Below are 18,646 nucleotides of genomic sequence, written 5' to 3' on the forward strand. Positions count from 1 at the left end.
TTGGAAGCGGCGGTGTCCACGTTCCTTGCAGCGCCAGCAGCACTCCTTGCTATCGTACTCATTTTGAAGATGATACAGGCTGTGGTTCGCCTCTTTGTCCTGTTTCGCTTCCCCGCTTTTTAGCAGCTCATATTCCTCCCTTATTTCCAGGAGCTCATCGATCATCTTAAACTCGCTGCGCTTGACGAAGATGCGGTATTCAACGCGTAGGCCATCGTATATTCGCTCGAGGTAATTTTCCTTGCACGTTGTCGGATGCTGACGGATCAGAGTTTCCAATGCGAGGACGTAGTCCTTGGCTTTTTCTCGGCCTTGTTGCCTGCGTCTTCAGATGGCCTCTTCTAAATGTTGAAGATGACGCTTAGGCAGAAAAAAAATTTTCACCTCCCTTCGAAAATCGCTCCAGTGGTTTATTTTTTTGCTTACGGATGCGGTACCATTGGAGTGCTTTGCCACACAGCAGTTCCGGCAGCGTTAGGAGGAGCCGGTCGACGGGGATGCGGTAGCATTCGGCGAGCTCTTCTATCCTCTCAAGAAATTCGTGCAGTGGCTCCTCTCCCGAAAAGTGCAAATCCCAGCGGCGAACGGTATTCATAAGTTCACCGTCGCTCATTTCGTCTGGTTTCGCTGATGCGTTCTCTCTCTTTCCTCCGTGCGGCTGTGGGCTGTGGATCTGAATTGAAGGGATCGGCTTTGCTGTTGGCTGAGGTAGCATAGCGGACTTCTCCTCTTCCTCGTTCACTTCTCGTTCCAGCTCTTTCAGCAGGTCTTCACGACGCAGCTCGGCCACGGTTTGGCCTTCCACATCGATTCGGTGTTCCTTACACTCCTCGATCAGCCTCTCCCTCCTCAGTAGGTAGATCCAATTGAGCGAGTCGGTGTTCAGCAGCGTGCCTTCCGGAACCGGTGTGTGTGTTGTTTCTAGCGGTGTGTTCGTTGAACCCGCCTGGCAGTGTTGGTGGTGGTTGAAGCTGTTTTTCCACGGTCATCTGCGGAGGAGGGTCCCTGCTCGGGCGCCATTTATGAGGTGGATTTTGTCTAAGCCTGGGGTAACGCTCAGTCAATCCAGAGTCGAGTAAAAGTCCCACAAACTCCTACTGAATAAATACACAATACAGATGCTTGTTGTTAGCTCGTTGCTTGCTAGTAAGCGAATAAATGAAACATCAATTCACCCGTACGATCATCGCGACGATTGCGCTCTCACTAATACAGGCGCACTTTCAATTTTGAAGAGCCCTGGTCTAAACAAGGTATACAAATAAGAGGTCACAATTTTAAGCTTTATAAAACCGCGTTGAACACTTTAAAATTTTTTAAGAGGGGCCACCGATTGTTTATCGTGTAATTTTTTATATTTTTCTGTAAATTTAATTATATATATATATATATATATATTTGTTTGAACAAATGTCGGGCACGCGAAGCGCTGTGAAATTGAAACAACAACATCAGGAATCGGCTCAAACACAAAGTGCAGACAAACAGCAGCAGAGTGGGTCTATGACGGCATCGCCACAATTTATGAAATTGCTGGAAGAAAGACTCAATAAATACGAGGAAAATATAATCAGACGACTCAACGACTCCATGAGTGGTTTGGAAGAAAGATTTGTGCAGCGGTTGAGTGAAATAGCTGGTGAGTTGTAAAGTACGAAGAAAAGAATAGACGTGGTTGGAAATAGAGTCACTGCTATTGAGAGCTTGAGATCAACAGCAGTCGATGACATGCAGTCTGAGCTTTTATGGCTCAAAGCGGAAGCAGAAAGGTGCGAAAAACAATTTAGCAGTTTGGGAGTGCGGCGGTGTCAACAGATCTCATTATAAATGGCATATCAAAATGTAATGAAGAAAACTTGAGTGAGATGTTTGGTGATGTATGCCGGGCAATTGGTTTTGCCATGCCTAGTGTACGTGAGTGTTTTCGTATGCGACAAAACAAAAGCCAAGTGCGCCAATACTGTTTTAACTCAATTGCCAATATGATAGGCGAGAGTTTCTTGAAGCAGTCGCTGCCCTTTGTAAACACAAAAAGAGATCAATGATGCTATCTGATATTGGTCTGGGCGGTGAGGGTAATTTCTACATACATGAAAGTTTGACAAAAGCAAATAGAACATTACGCAACTCAACTTAAACGTCAAAAACTCATTTCGTTGGCATTTAGCATTACAGGGAGAGTCTGTGTGAGAGTATATTACGGAAAAGAGGCAGTTTTTATGGACAGCAAACAGAGCGTTGGTGCACTTGTCAGCCAGTCAAGTCACATTACATAAAAATTAAGACAAACAATGTTGACATATTTATTATATTCTCTTAATTTTTCCCTGTTTTCCCTATATATTTCTTCTGTTGTTTTTATATTGTGTATTTCTCTCTATTACTCAATTACTGCCACTGTAAACTTCCAAATTATTTGCGCCGATTTTGGATCTCAGAATGTTTAACGCTAATATAAGTTTTACTGCTGACAAAACATGTTTAAATTTTCTCTTGAAGTTTGTTAGTAGGAAGTATACCGGGTTGCAATTATGCTACTTTATTGTAAGGTTGATTACATTAATTATGTTTTGCGGGGCCTTGATATTGATGTTGTATGCATAACCGAAACATGGTTTAGTGAGTCCGTATGTGATAATAATGGTGTACAGCGTGACTATAAATTATTAAGAAATGATAGGCAAACGGGGGCGAAAAGTGGTGGAATCGGCATCTACTGCAAATCCGGGGTTAATCGAAAAATTATATTTAAATCAAGTTGTGATGATCCGGTTGAGTATTTGATGGTAGAAATTGGAGATGGTTGCAGGAAGTGTTTGGTCGTATATATTTACAATCCTAGTAGAAGATTTGATCTTAGCGGCCTTTTCAATGAAGTTGCTGAGTTAGCTCCCAAATATGAGCATGTCTTGTTATGTGGGGATTTCAATATTGATCTTCTCAATAGTGATAGCAATTCCATTGATTTAACAGATAGGCTGATTTCTGCTGGTTTGGAAATAATAAATAAATTTCCCACTCGCTTTGGTCATAATTGTAAATCAAGTCTGCTTGACATTATATGTGTGTCTGACATTTCTAACGTACTTCATTGTGATCAGTTTTCCATTCCAGGAATATAAGATAATTATATGATGTTTTTAGCGTATGATTTAAAGTTTAATAATGATGTCGACAAAAAATTTTATTACAGATATTTTAAATCTGCTGATATTGATGTATTAAGATATGAGGCTGGCATCCTTGATTGGAACACAGCTTGGTTCTTTCCAGATATAAACCAAAAACTAGACTTTTTAACTTCAAGCTTAAATTATCTTTATGATAAATATATCCCTGTAAGAATGGCCAAAGTCTCCAATAAAAAAACCTCCATGGTTTACAAGAGTGGTATTACAAAGCGAGAAATAGGCTATACATACGTTTGAAACGTACACCAACGCGCGAAAACCAGGAAGCATACTGCGTTGCCCGTAACAAAGCTAATCTGACCACGAAAAACTCTAAAATGCAGCACTACCGTACCAAGTTAGATGTAAACTTCTCTGGCAAAATATTGTGGAACAATCTAAAGTCTGTTGGAATTGGGAGTAAAACTAGTAAAGAATGCAATTTAGACGCCAACTCTACGAATGATTACTTCTTATTATCTATGAATGATTACTTCTTATTATCCAAAGCAGAAAAGACTTTAAACTAAATGAAAGCTTACTACCTGCAACAGAAAAAACATTTGTCAAGCGTGACTGAGTATGATATTCTAAAGTGTTTTTTCAATTAAATCGAATGACATTAGAGAGGACAACGTAAGCTTAAAATTTTTAAAGCTGATAATTCCATTCATACTTTCAACCCTAATACACATTTTGAATTTTTCCATCACTATCTCGACGTTTCCGGACTCCTGGAAAATAGATAAATTTAATGCCAATATCGGGTGGCATTCCGTCAGGTTTTCGGCCAATTAGCATACTTCCTTCTTTGTCAAAGGGTTTGGAAAGGCTAATGGTTACGCAAATAGATGAATATCTAGACAAAAATAATTTTCTTGCCGAAAACCAGTCAGGATATAGAAAGGCTCACAGCTGTGCAACTGCTATGCTTAAAGTAATTGATGATATTAGACAGTCCTTCGATAAAAGTGATTTAACTGTGTTAATTCTATTGGACTTCTCCAAGGCTTTTGACAAAGTTGACCATACAATACTTTTGCACAAGCTTGAAAAATATTGTGGGTTTTCAGAAAGCGCGGTAAATTTGCTCAAAACTACCTTAGTGATCGCTGGCAAAAGGTTGTGACTAAAAATATGGCTTGTGAGCTAAGAAGATTGTATTCGGGTGTACTTCAGGGATCCATTTTGGGTCCGATTTTGTTCAGTATTTTTATTAATGATATGGTCTACTGCTGTAAAAATGTGTCCATACACCTTTATGCGGATGATGCACAAGTATATCTATCCTGTCCAACAGGACTATGTGAAGATTTGATAGCTAGAATCAATGATGATCTGCACTCAATCTCTATTTGGGCCAAATGTAATAATTTGAATCTTAACGCAAAAAAACCAAAGCCATTTGTATTCCACACAGGTCGAATTGTGAGGAATTCTTTCCCCCAATAATTTTAGAGGACTCGTCTATAAATTTCGAGTCAGTTGTAACTGGACTTGGTTACAAAGTTAATTCATAACTTGGGTGCTCCGATTATATAAACCAAACCATAACTAAAAGTTATTTCATTGTAAGAAAGCTGTGGTACACAGCTAACTTCGCCCCGCAGGACACAAAATTACATTTGGTGAAAACCTTTATAGTTCCACTAATTTCTTATGGCGAATTCAACTACGGGCACCTAGATAGCGCATCTGAGCGAAAACTTGCAATGGCCCTAAACATCTGTGCAAGGTATGTGTTTTGTAGGCGTAAATATGACCACATCTCACAATTTAGTTACAAGATACTCGATTGCAATCTGACTTGCTACTTGAAGTACCGTAATCTTATATATATGCATAAACTCATAAATATGAGAAATCCAAAGAACCTCTTTAAAAAGTTGGCTTTTTGCGCATTCGATTAGAACATGCAACCTCATCATACCAAAACATCATTATAATACTTCATAACGAACGTTTTTGTCAGTGTTGTCAAACTCGGAACTCTTTACCAAACAAAATTAAATCTATAACAAATCCCAAGCGCTTTAAATTGGAAGTGTTTAAGTTTTTAAATATCTAAATATTTCTTCCTATTTTCTTTTACTTTTTCAATCTTATGACCTTTATTTCTGTTTTTCATATTTTAAGGAATAAGTCTTTCTAAACCTCAAATATTTGTTATAAGTTGTCAATTATGATTTAAATTAATGCAATTATTTATGATATGCATATACAGTGATTATTATTGTTATTAGATATTATTATTATTAATTATATATGAAAATATTGTAAATTAATTTAAAGATGATGGGCTTAAAAGGCATTAGCCTTACACTCAACCAACGAGTCGTATAAATATATAAATTGTTTAAGCCGCCTCCTACAATATTCAGACGGCAGCCGTGCGCGGCGAGTGGAAAGGCGGAAATTCACATGCAAGTTAACAGTACACTTCCCACAGTGCCCTTATGGCAATCATAAACAAATATTCCATTTCTCAAGCCACTGGCATTTCAGTAAGCAGACTAAACAAATATTATATTTATCAAGCCACTGAAATTTCAGTAAGCAGACTAAACAAATATTATATTTCTCAAGCCACTGGCATTTCATTGAATAAACATTCCATTTCTCACGCATCGGTTTTCAAGGGCAAATCCGATACAACGCTTATATTGTAAATATTAAATTAAGTTATAAATAAGAGCAATTGTGGAAAATAAAGGCAGTTTGGTTTCTGAGTTTGGTGTCAATGTTACATTCTGTAACTAACCATACAATATTCTTATTATTTTTTAAAATCCCCTCCTAAAGTAGGAGGACGATAATTGGGGGCACGCGTTGTAAAAAATAAGTATCGTCAAAGGACGAGAAAGAACAAAAAAAAAAAAAACACAAAAGTTAAAACAACAAAATTTTTTAAATAAGTATCATCAAAGGATGAGAAAGAACAAGAAAACACAAAAGTAAAACAACAAAAATTGTTTTCAAAACTTTATCAACTACCATTGTGAATTCATACAAGTGGTTTGGAAGAAACATTGGCAATAGTAAACAGCTTCAATCATCTGTTGAATCGCTGTTCGAATACTTAAATCATTTAATGTGAAGTTCGTGGGTTGGAATTTGAAAATTGACAAGAAAAATACAAGTGAGCAGCTAAAAGCAAAATAAATCTATGAAGAAATAAATTTAATAAAGTGTGCAAAGACAAAAACAAATTTAAAAACCTAATTCTTAAATTACTCATATCACAACAACAACAAAACAAACATACAACCATAATGTTAGATAAGAGGAAGAAGTAAACGAGAGGAGAAGAGCAGTTCAAAAAAAGAGCAAAGAAAAAAAAGGAAGCTGTATATAAATTTGATGTTACAGGACCAGTGAGAGCAGCAGTACGGCAGTGAAGTAAGACTACTTTTTATGCTATTTAGTGACTAAGAATTCATTCTTGTACTTACGCTATTTAAAAGCAATTACTAAAAATATTTAAGTGTGGATATGTTGATACAAGTATTTAGAGGTATGTCGTTAGAAAGTGAAAATGAAGCCCTAGTGGCTAGGTTAATAGCCGCGACTAACGCTTCATTAAAATTATAGGTAGCGGAATTCCGCAGGCAAATCGAGGGGATGACTCAGGCAGCTACCATTGCGGAGTACAAGCCTGAGATCATCAACCAGCAAATAAAGTGCGAGGAGTCTTTAGAGATAATAAAGTCGTTGCCCGAATTCACGGGAAAGCAAAATAAATACGTTCGTTTTAGGGAATCCGCTAATAACACAACGAGTTTATACGTTAGAGGCAGCCGTAGGTATTTCGCTGCACTAACGATATTAAGAAATAAAATCACCCACGAAGCCAATGATTTGCTATCAAATCATGGGACAGTGCTTAATTTTGTTGCCATTTTGGCACGATTAGATTTCGCATACGCCGACAATAGGCCAGCCCACATTATTGAACAAGAGATGAGCATTTTGAGGCTCTAATTCAATAATTGATTATTATAATAAGGTTAACGAGAAATTAACGTTGTTGATAAATAAAACGATCATGACCTACGGTACTGACAGTTCAGTCACTAGGGAACTTAATGCCAAGAATAGGCGAGATGCTTTACGCATATTCATAACCGGACTGAATGGGAATTTATCAAATATCCTGTTTTCATTGTCGCCAAGTGATCTGTCGAACACTTTGGCGAAGGCTCAGGAGTTGATGTCGAATAATTTGCGAGCAAATTTTTCTCTACAGTTCGGTAGGTCAACCCATTTTTTGCCCCAAGCAAATAATGGGCAAAATAACTATAGCCATAAAAAAAACTTCAATATTAATCTGAGGTTTGCACAACCTCAAAGAAATTTCGACCAAAGAATTGAAAGGGTGCAACCACGACCGACCCCAAAGGATGTTGATTCCAGCATTAGGGTACAAAATTGGCCGCAGCTAAAACCTGCTTATAATTACCAAAATAATAACAATCAAAGTGGTAATATAGAAAAAAGACCACATGCATGCACGCAGCAGACCGTGCAACCGCCCAATAAAACATTACGTGTTAACAATATAAATGAGGATCATTTTAAATCTTAGTTGACACAGGAGCAACTAGCTGCTATATAAAATCAGGTATTTACAAGAATAGAAATGAATTGGCTATACAAAAAAGAGTTAAAACAATTAACGGCTACTCAATAATACGTTACTATCATTTTATAACTTTGTTCGGTAAAAAGCAAGTTTTTTATGAAATTGAAAATTTAGAAGCAGATTTTCTAATCGGATATAAGCTCTTGAGAGATATAAAAGCGGTAATTAATCTTGAAAAGAAGAGGTTAATAATAAATCACGATAAAGAAGAAGAAATACTTAGCTTGCGAAGTGAATCCGAGCGACAGAAAAATTTAGAAAATGAAAATACTTTGGGAGCAAGGACTTCTAAAGTGCCAGCCGATGGTAATACCTGCAAAAGAAAGGAAGATATAAAGGAAAACACTTGGGACAAAGAAATCCTGAGACGCCAGCCGAAGAGAATGCCAGCAAGTTTTAAAATAAATCACGTTAATGAAAATAATGTGAATACAAAAAATTCGGGAGTAGATACTGAAAAGCCAGTCGTTGAATTATCCGACAAGATAAATAGTGAAAGGGGAGCGTTGAATACAATTACTTTGGAGGAAGAATCCTTTGAAGCACCAGCCGATGTATGTTCCGGCAATGCAGAAGATAATTACAAACCTTGTAGTAGGAAAGGGTCAAATAAATTTATTGTTATGGAAAAGGAAAAGGAAATAATAGCGGAAATTTAGAAAATTCATTCTGGAATAGATATGAAATTACCGTTTAGGACAGATGTTAGAGCGGAGATTCGTACTACGACTAATACTCCGGTTTGGAGTAAGCAGTATCAATATCCGCTAGGTGCAAATAGCTTTGTTAATGAGGAGATCAGGGTTTTGTTACAAGATGGTGTGGTTCGTCCAAGTAAAAGCCCATACAATTCACCCATCTGGGTTGTATCAAAAAAAGGCATAAATGAAGATGGTACACAAAAGTTGAGGATGGTTGTGGACTTCAAAAAATTAAATGAAGTAGTAGTTTCGGATAAATATCCAATTCCAGACAGCAATGTCATACTGTCTAATTTGGGGGTTCTAAATAATTTTCTACAATTGACCTTGAGTCGGGATTTCATCAAATTTTGATGAAGGATAGTGATGTGGAAAAGACAGCATTTTCAGTTAATCACGGCAAGTATGAATTTCTAAGAATGCCTTTTGGACTGAAAAACGCACCTAGTATTTTTCAAAGAGCTATGGATAACGTCCTTAGGGATTACATTGGCAAATTTTGTCACGTATATATAGATGATATAATTGTGTTTTCCAAAACATTTACGGAGCACACGGAGCATTTAAAGACGGTTGTTGATACGTTGAAGAAAGCAAATATGAAAATTTCATTGGAAAAATCGAAATTTTACAAAAAGGAAGTAGAATTTTTAGGGTATATTGTAGCTAACAATATTATTAAAACCGATCCGGGAAAGATTGAAGCGATTTCTAGATATCCATTACCTAAAACAGTGAGCCAACTTCGTAGTTTTCTGGGGATGACAGGTTATTATAGAAAAAAAGCGATAACGAAACCATTGACGAAGCATTTATCAGGGAAAAATGGACATGTGTCACAACACATGTCTAAAAAAATTGAGGTTAGATTAGAACAAGACGCAATTATGGCTTTTGAAATGTTAAAGAAATTACTTGCAAACCAAGTCGAACTGACTCAGCCGGATTTTACAAAAAAATTTATATTGGCAACAGATGCCTCAAATGACGCATTGAGAGGAGTATTAAGTCAGGAAGGAAAGCCCATTACTTTTATATCGAAAACATTAAATTCAACAGAAAGAAATTATGCGACAAACGAAAAGGAGCTTTATGCCATAGTTCAGCCATTATCTTTTTCGGTTTCTCCAAGAAACCCTAATGTTAAAATGAAAAGATGGCACACTATAATCGAGGAATATGCTCCAAAAATAATTTATAAGCCAGGTAAATTTAATATAGTAGCGGATGCGTTGTTTAGGCAATATTTAAATCAGGTATCTGGTGACTCATCGGATCGTGCTGTGCAGCATTCTGCGGAAAGCTCAGATAATGTGGAAATTCCGGAGACAAAAAAACCGTTGAATCAGTTTAAACAGCAGATATTGCTGAGTCAAGGACGTTTTACCATACATGAGTCAGTGATAAACTTTGGTAGGACAAGACATCTTATTGAATACGATACGGTGGAAAATTTGATAACAATTTCAAGGGAATTTATACAACCCAGTCTTGTGACTGCAATTCACTGTACACCAGAAAATCTCTATGAGATTAAAACTAAGTTAAAGGTAAAGTTTACAAATAAATTTTTGTATGCCAGGAATTTTCCTATAGATGTAACAAACTGGGAGGAGCAAGGATCGATAATAGAGCAAACACATAACAGAGCACACAGAAGTTTTGAAGAAAATATAAAGCAAATTTGTAAGATGTACTATTGGCCTGAAATGCATAAGCAATTCAGAGAGTATATAAGAAGCTGCGATATTTGTAATGAAAATAAATATGATAGGCACCCGAAGAAAATACCTGATGAGGAAGGAATACAGATTAATATGGATATATTTTATACTCAATCTTTGAAATTTATTACATGTGTTGACGCATATTCAAAGTTTTTGATTATTAAACGAATTGAGGATAAGACTGAGTTTGAAGATAAAGTATTGGAGATATTACAGGGTTTCCCTAATGTGAAGATGATAACACTAGATAATGAACCAGTATTTACTACTGTGCAATTTAAAACCTTGATGGAGAGACTTCATATTGAGGTTTATTTTTGTAATCCAAATCACAGTACTACAAATGGACAGGTTGAGAGAGTCCATTCAACGATAATTGAGATTGCGAGATGTATGAAGCAGGAATATGATTTGATCAGTTTTTCTGAATCAGTATATAGAGCGGTTCAACAATACAATAAAACTATACACTCCGTAATTGGGAATAAACCTTTTGAGGTACTTTATAATAAAATTAAACATGATACTGTGCCACAAAAATTAGTACTGGCCCAAGAAAAGATGTTAGACAGACAAACCAAAAACAGGAAAATAAAACCGTATTCATGTGGTGATATTATATACGAAAATATCATAGGAGAGAGAAATAAATTAAGACCTAGGTATAGGAAACAGATAGTAAAGGAGGATTTAGGCAATAGGGTTAGGATTAATCAAAGAAATAGAATAGTGCATAAAGATAATATAAAATCTTAATTATACATTTTTAGATGATACCAGTAATAATTGTATAACTAATTGCTCTAGCGATATCAGACATAGTAGACTATACACGGGAGGGTTATGTACTAATAGAAGATGGTGATGTTGCTTTATACCACAGCTTTGGAACAATTTCTCACATAACCAATTTGACTTATTTTGAAAATTTCATAATGGCAGATAAAAAATTGTACAACAAAAAATTCAGATACAATAATTTAGAGGAAACTTCTGAATTACCAGATATTAAGAACTCAGACATAGAATTTGAGACTGGTTTAATAGAAACCTTATTGGGGCAACTACAAAGAAAAAGTGGAAGAAATAAAGGGGGTATTAATGAATTAGGGACAATATGGAAATCGATAGCGGGATCACCACACCATGATGATTTGGTGTTAGTAAATAAAAAATTGAACGAATTAACGGATAATAATAATAAACAGTACACTACAAACTCGGAAATTTTTAAAGAAATTTATAGATTAACTGAAACAATAAGAAGCTTAAATGGAGATGAATATGTTAAGTTACTTGTAAAATGAAGAAATGAATTTTAATGTCGGAATTACAAAATCTCGTTAATACTATAGCAATGGAAAAAGTCGGAATTTTAAATCCAGTAATTTTACATTTTGGTGAAATAGAGAAGATAACCGAAAATGAGCATGGACGAATGTCTATATCAGATATAATAGACGTATCTACTTTTAAAATATTGCAAAATGAAGATGTAATAGTTCTTTACATAAAATATCCAAAAATTATATTTGATTGTAAATTGTTTGAAGTAAGGCCAATTGCCCAAATAGATGGTAAGCTATTAATTGCAAAAGAAATTTCAAAATGTAACGAAAAATACGTTAATATTGAAAATTGTAAAAACGAATTGATAAATACCTATTGTAAAATTAATAATAAAAATAGTTGCTTGTCAGATATTTTAACTGGAAATAAAGCTAAATGTAAACAAGTAAGGAAGGCTAAGTTCGGGTGTAACCGAACATTACATACTCAGTTGAGAGCTATGGAGACAAAATAAGGAAAATCACCATGTAGGAAAATGAACCTAGGGTAACCCTGGAATGTGGTTGTATGACATGTGTATCAAATGGAAGGTATTAAAGAGTATTTTAAGAGAGAGTAGGCCATAGTTCTATGGATGGACGCCATTTAGGGATATCGCCATAAAGGTGGACCAGGGCTGACTCTAGAATGTGTTTGTACGATATGGGTATCAAATGAAAGGTGATAATGAGTATTTTAAAAGGGCATGGGCTTTAGTTCTATAGGTGAACGCCTTTTCGAGAAATCCCCATAAAGGTGGACCAGGGGTGACTCTAGAATATGTTTGTACGATATGGGTATCAAATGAAAGCTGTTAATGAGTATTTTGAAAAGGAGTGATCCTTAGTTCCCTAGGTGGACGCCGTTTCGAGATATCGCCATAAAGGTGGACCAGGGGTGTCTCTAGTTGTACGATATGGGAATCAAATGAAAGGTGTTACTGAGCGTTTTAAGAGGGAGTGGGCATTAGGTCTATAGGTGGACGCCTTTTCGAAATGTCGCCATTAGGGTGGGCCAGGGGTGACTCTAGAATGTGTTTGTACGATATGGGTATCAAACGAAAGGTGTTACTGAGCATTTTAAGAGGGAGTGGGCCAGGGGTGACTCTAGAATGTTTGTACGATATGGGTATCAAACGAAAGGTGTTACTGAGCATTTTAAGAGAAAGTGGGCATTAGGTCTATAGGTGGGCGCCTTTTCGAGATATCGCCATTAGGGTGGGCCAGGGTGACTCTAGAATGCGTTTGTACGATATGGGTATCAAATGAAAGGTGGTAATGAGTATTTTAAAAGGGAGTAATCCTCAGTTCTATAGGTGGACGCCTTTTCGAGATATCGCCATAAAGGTTGACCAAGGGTGACTCTAGAATGTTTGTACGATATGGGTATCAAACGAAAGGTGTTACTGAGCATTTTAAGAGGCAGTGGGCATTAGGTCTATAGGTGGACGCCTTTTCGAGATATCGCCATTAGGGTGGGCCAGGGGTGACTCTAGAATGTTTGTACGATATGGGTATCAAACGAAAGGTGTTACTGAGCATTTTAAGAGGGAGTGGGCATTAGGTCTATAGGTGGACGCCTTTTCGAGATATCGCCATTAGGGTGGGCCAGGGGTGACTCTAGAATGTTTGTACGATATGGGTATCAAAGGAAAGGTGTTACTGAGCATTTTAAGAGGGAGTGGACATTAGGTCTATAGGTGGACGCCTTTTCGAGATATCGCCATTAGGGTGGGCCAGGGCTGACTGTAGAATGTTTTTACGATATGGGTATCAAACGAAAGGTGTTACTGAGCATTTTAAGAGGGAGTGGGCATTAGGTCTATAGGTGGACGCCTTTTCGAGATATCGCCATTAGGGTGGGCCAGGGTTGACTCTAGAATGTGTTTGTACGATATGGATATCAAATTAAAGGTATTAATGAGGGTTTTAAAAGCGAGTGGCCTTTAGATGTTTATGTGAAGGCGTTCTCGCGATATCGACCAAATGTGGATCAGGTGATCCAGAAAATCATCTGTCGGGTACTGCTAATTTATTTATATATTCAATAACTCTAACAGTATTCCTGCCAAGATTCCAAGGGCTGTTGATTTCGCCTTGTAGAACTTTTTCATTTTCTTCTACTTAATATGGTAGGTGTCACACCCATTTTACAAAGTTTTTTCCAAAGTTATATTTTTCGTCAATAAACCAATCCAGTTACAATGTTTCATCCCTTTTTTCGTATTTGGTATAGAGTTATGGCATTTTTTTAATTTTTCGTAATTTTCGATATCGATAAAGTGGGCGTGGTTATGGTCGGATTTCGGCCATTTTTTATACCAAGATAAAGTGAGTTCAGATAAGTACGTGGGCTAAGTTTAGTAAAGATATATCGGTTTTTGCTCAAGTTATTGTGTTAACGGCCGAGCGGAAGGACAGACGGTGGACTTCCACCGATTTCGCCCATTTTCACAGAGAACAGTTAACGTCATAGGATCTATGCTCCTACCAAATTTCAAAAGGATTGGTAAATTTTTGTTCGACTTATGGCATTAAAAGTATTCTAGACACACTAAATGAAAATGGGCGGAGCCACGCCTATTTTGAAATTTTCTTTTATTTTTGTATTTTGTTGCATCATATCATTACTGGAGTTGAATTTTGACTTAATTTACTTATATACAGTAAAGATATTAAATTTTTTGTTAAAATTTGAATTTAAAAAAAATTTTTTTTAAAAAGTGGGCGTGTTCTTCATCCAATTTTGCTAATTTTTATTCAGCACATATATAGTAATAGTAGTAACGTTCCCGCCAAATTTCATCATGATATCTTCAACGACTGCCAAATTACAGCTTGCAAAACTTTTAAATTACCTTCTTGTAAAAGTGGGCGGTGCCACGCCCATTGTCCAAAATCTTACTAATTTTCTATTCTGCGTCATAACGTCAACCCATCTACCAAGTTTCATCGCTTTAACCGCCTTTGGCAATGAATTATCGCATTTTTTCAGTTTTTCGAAATTTTCGATATCGAAAAAGTGGGCGTGGTTATAGTCCGATATCGTTCATTTTAAATAGCGATCTGAGATGAGTGCTCAGAAACCTACATACCAAATTTCATCAAGATACCTCAAAATTTACTCAAGTTATCGTGTTAACGGACGGACGGACGGACGGACGGACGGACGGACGGACGGACATAGCTCAATCAAATTTTTTTTGGATCCTGATTATTTTGATATATGGAAGTCTATATCTATCTCGATTCCTTTATATATGTACAACCAACCGTTATCCAATCAAACTTAATATACTCTGTGAGCTCTGCTCAACTGAGTATAAACAAGTAAGGAAGGCTAAGTTCGGGTGTAACCGAACATTACATACTCAGTTGAGAGCTATGGAGACAAAATAAGGAAAATCACCATGTAGGAAAATGAACCTAGGGTAACCCTGGAATGTGGTTGTATGACATGTGTATCAAATGGAAGGTATTAAAGAGTATTTTAAGAGAGAGTAGGCCATAGTTCTATGGATGGACGCCATTTAGGGATATCGCCATAAAGGTGGACCAGGGCTGACTCTAGAATTTGTTTGTACGATATGGGTATCAAATGAAAGGTGTTACTGAGCATTTTAAGAGGGAGTGGGCCTTAGGTCTATCGGTGGACGCCTTTTCGAGATATCGCCATTAAGGTGGACCAGGGGTGACTCTAGAATGTGTTTGTACGATATGGGTATCAAATGAAAGCTGTTAATGAGTATTTTGAAAAGGAGTGATCCTTAGTTCCATAGGTGGACGCCGTTTCGAGATATCGCCATAAAGGTAGACCAGGGGTGTCTCTAGAATGTGTTTGTACGATATGGGAATCAAATGAAAGGTGTTACTGAGCATTTTAAGAGGCAGTGGGCATTAGGTCTATAGGTGGACGCCTTTTCGAGATATTGCCATTAGGGTGGGCCAGGGGTGACTCTAGAATGTTTGTACGATGTGGGTGTCAAACGAAAGGTGTTATTGATCATTTTAAGAGGGAGTGGGCATTAGGTCTATAAGTGGACGCCTTTTCGAGATATCGCCATTAGGGTGGGCCAGGGGTGACTCTAGAATTTTTTTGTACGATATGGGTATCAAACGAAAGGTGTTACTGAGCATTTTAAGAGGGAGTGGGCATTAGGTCTATAGGTGGACGTCTTTTCGAGATATCGCCATTAGTGTGGGCCAGGGGTGACTCTATAATGTTTGTACGATATGGGTATCAAACGAAAGGTGTTACTGAGCATTTTAAGAGGGAGTGGGCATTAGGTCTATAGGTGGACGCCTTTTCGAGATATCGCCATTAGGGTGGACCAGGGGTGACTCTAGAATGTGTTTGTACGATATGGGTATCAAATGAAAGGTGGTAATGAGTATTTTAAAAGGGAGTAATCCTTAGTTCTATAGGTGAACGCCTTTTCGAGATATCGCCATTAGGGTGGGCCAGGGTGACGCTAGAATGTGTTTGTACGATATGTGTATCAAACGAAAGGTGTTACTGAGCATTTTAAGAGGGAGTGGGCATTAGGTCTATAGGTGGACGCCTTTTCGAGATATCGCCATTAGGGTGGGCCAGGGGTGACTCTAGAATGTGTTTGTACGATATGGGTATCAAAAGAAAGGTGGTAATGAGTATTTTAAAAGGGAGTAATCCTTAGTTCTATAGGTGGACGCCTTTTCGAGATATCGCCATAAAGGTGGACCAAGGGTGACTCTAGAATGTTTGTACGATATGGGTGAGTAAGGGAGTAATCCTTAGTTCTATAGGTGGACGCCTTTTCGAGATATCGCCATTAGGGTGGGCCAGGGTGACGCTAGAATGTGTTTGTACGATATGGGTATCAAACGAAAGGTGTTACTGAGCATTTTAAGAGGGAGTGGGCATTAGGTCTATAGGTGGAGGCCTTTTCGAGACATCGCCAATAGGGTGGGCCAGGGGTGACTCTAGAATGTTTGTACGATATGGGTATCAAACGAAAGGTGTTACTGAGCATTTTAAGAGGGAGTGGACATTAGGTCTATAGGTGGACGCCTTTTCGAGATATCGCCATTAGGGTGGGCCAGAGGTGACTCTAGAATGTTTGTACGATATGGGTATCAAACGAAAGTTGTTACTGAGCATTTTAAGAGGGAGTGGGCATTAGGTCTATAGGTGGACGCCTTTTCGAGATATCGCCATTAGGGTGGCCCAGGGGTGACTCTAGAATGTTTGTACGATATGGGTATCAAACGAAAGGTGTTACTGAGCATTTTAAGAGGGAGTGGGCAGTAGGTCTATAGGTGGACGCCTTTTCGAGATATCGCCATTAGGGTGGGCCAGGGATGACTCTAGAATGTTTGTACGATATGGGTATCAAACGAAATGTGTTACTGAGCATTTTAAGAGGGAGTGGGCATTAGGTCTATAGGTGGAGGCCTTTTCGAGACATCGCCAATAGGGTGGGCCAGGGGTGACTCTAGAATGTTTGTACGATATGGGTATCAAACGAAAGGTGTTACTGAGCATTTTAAGAGGGAGTGGACATTAGGTCTATAGGTGGACGCCTTTTCGAGATATCGCCATTAGGGTGGGCCAGAGGTGACTCTAGAATGTTTGTACGATATGGGTATCAAACGAAAGTTGTTACTGAGCATTTTAAGAGGGAGTGGGCATTAGGTCTATAGGTGGACGCCTTTTCGAGATATCGCCATTAGGGTGGCCCAGGGGTGACTCTAGAATGTGTTTGTACGATATGGATATCAAATTAAAGGTATTAATGAGGCTTTTAAAAGCGAGTGGCCCTTAGATGTATATGTGAAGGTGTTCTCGAGATATCGACCAAAATGTGGACCAGGTGATCCAGAAAATCATCTGTCGGGTACTGCTAATTTATTTATATATGCAATATCACTAACAGTATTCCTGCCAAGATTCCAAGGGCTGTTGATTTCGCCTTGTAGAACTTTTTCATTTTCTTCTACTTAATATGGTAGGTGTCACACCCATTTTACAAAGTTTTTTCCAAAGTTATATTTTGCGTCAATAAACCAATCCAGTTACCATGTTTCATCCCTTTTTTCGTATTTGGTATAGAATTATGGCATTTTTTTCATTTTTCGTAATTTTCGATATCGATAAAGTGGGCGTGGTTATGGTCGGATTTCGGCCATTTTTTATACCAAGATAAAGTGAGTTCAGATAAGTAGGTGGGCTAAGTTTAGTAAAGATATATCGGTTTTTGCTCAAGTTATTGTGTTAACGGCCGAGCGGAAGCACAGACGGTGGACTGTGTATAAAAACTGGGCGTGGCTTCCACCGATTTCGCCCATTTTCACAGAGAACTGTTACCTTCATAGAATCTATGTCCCTACCAAATTTGAGACGGATTGGTAAATTTTTGTTCGACTTATGGCATTAAAAGTATTCTAGGCAAACTAAATGAAAATGGGCGGAGCCACGCCCATTTTGAAATTTTCTTTTATTTTTGTATTTTGTTGCATCATATCATTACAGGAGTTGAATTTTGACTTAATTTACTTATATACAGTAAAGATATTAAATTTTTTGTTAAAATTTGAATTTAAAAAAAATTTTTTTTAAAAAGTGGGCGTGTTCTTCATCCAATTTTGCTAATTTTTATTTAGCACATATATAGTAATAGTAGTAGCGTTTCTGCCAAATTTCATCATGATATCTTCAACGACTGCCAAATTACAGCTTGCAAAACTTTTAAATTACCTTCTTGTAAAAGTGGGCGGTGCCACGCCCATTGTCCAAAATCTTACTAATTTTCTATTCTGCGTCATAACTTCAACCCATTTGCCAAGTTTTATCGCTTTAACCGCCTTTGGAAATGAATTATCGCATTTTTTCGGTTTTTCGAAATTTTCGATATCGAAAAAGTGGGCGTGATTATAGTCCGATATCGTTCATTTTAAATAGCGATCTGAGATGAGTGCCCAGGAATCTACATACCAAATTTCATCAAGATACCTCAAAATTTACTCAAGTTATCGTGTTAACGGACGGACGGACGGACGGACGGACATGGCTCAATCAAATTTTTTTTCGATCCTGATT

The sequence above is a fragment of the Eurosta solidaginis genome, chromosome 1, assembly GCF_040869045.1.
Source record: "Eurosta solidaginis isolate ZX-2024a chromosome 1, ASM4086904v1, whole genome shotgun sequence".
Taxonomy (NCBI): Eukaryota; Metazoa; Arthropoda; class Insecta; order Diptera; family Tephritidae; genus Eurosta; species Eurosta solidaginis.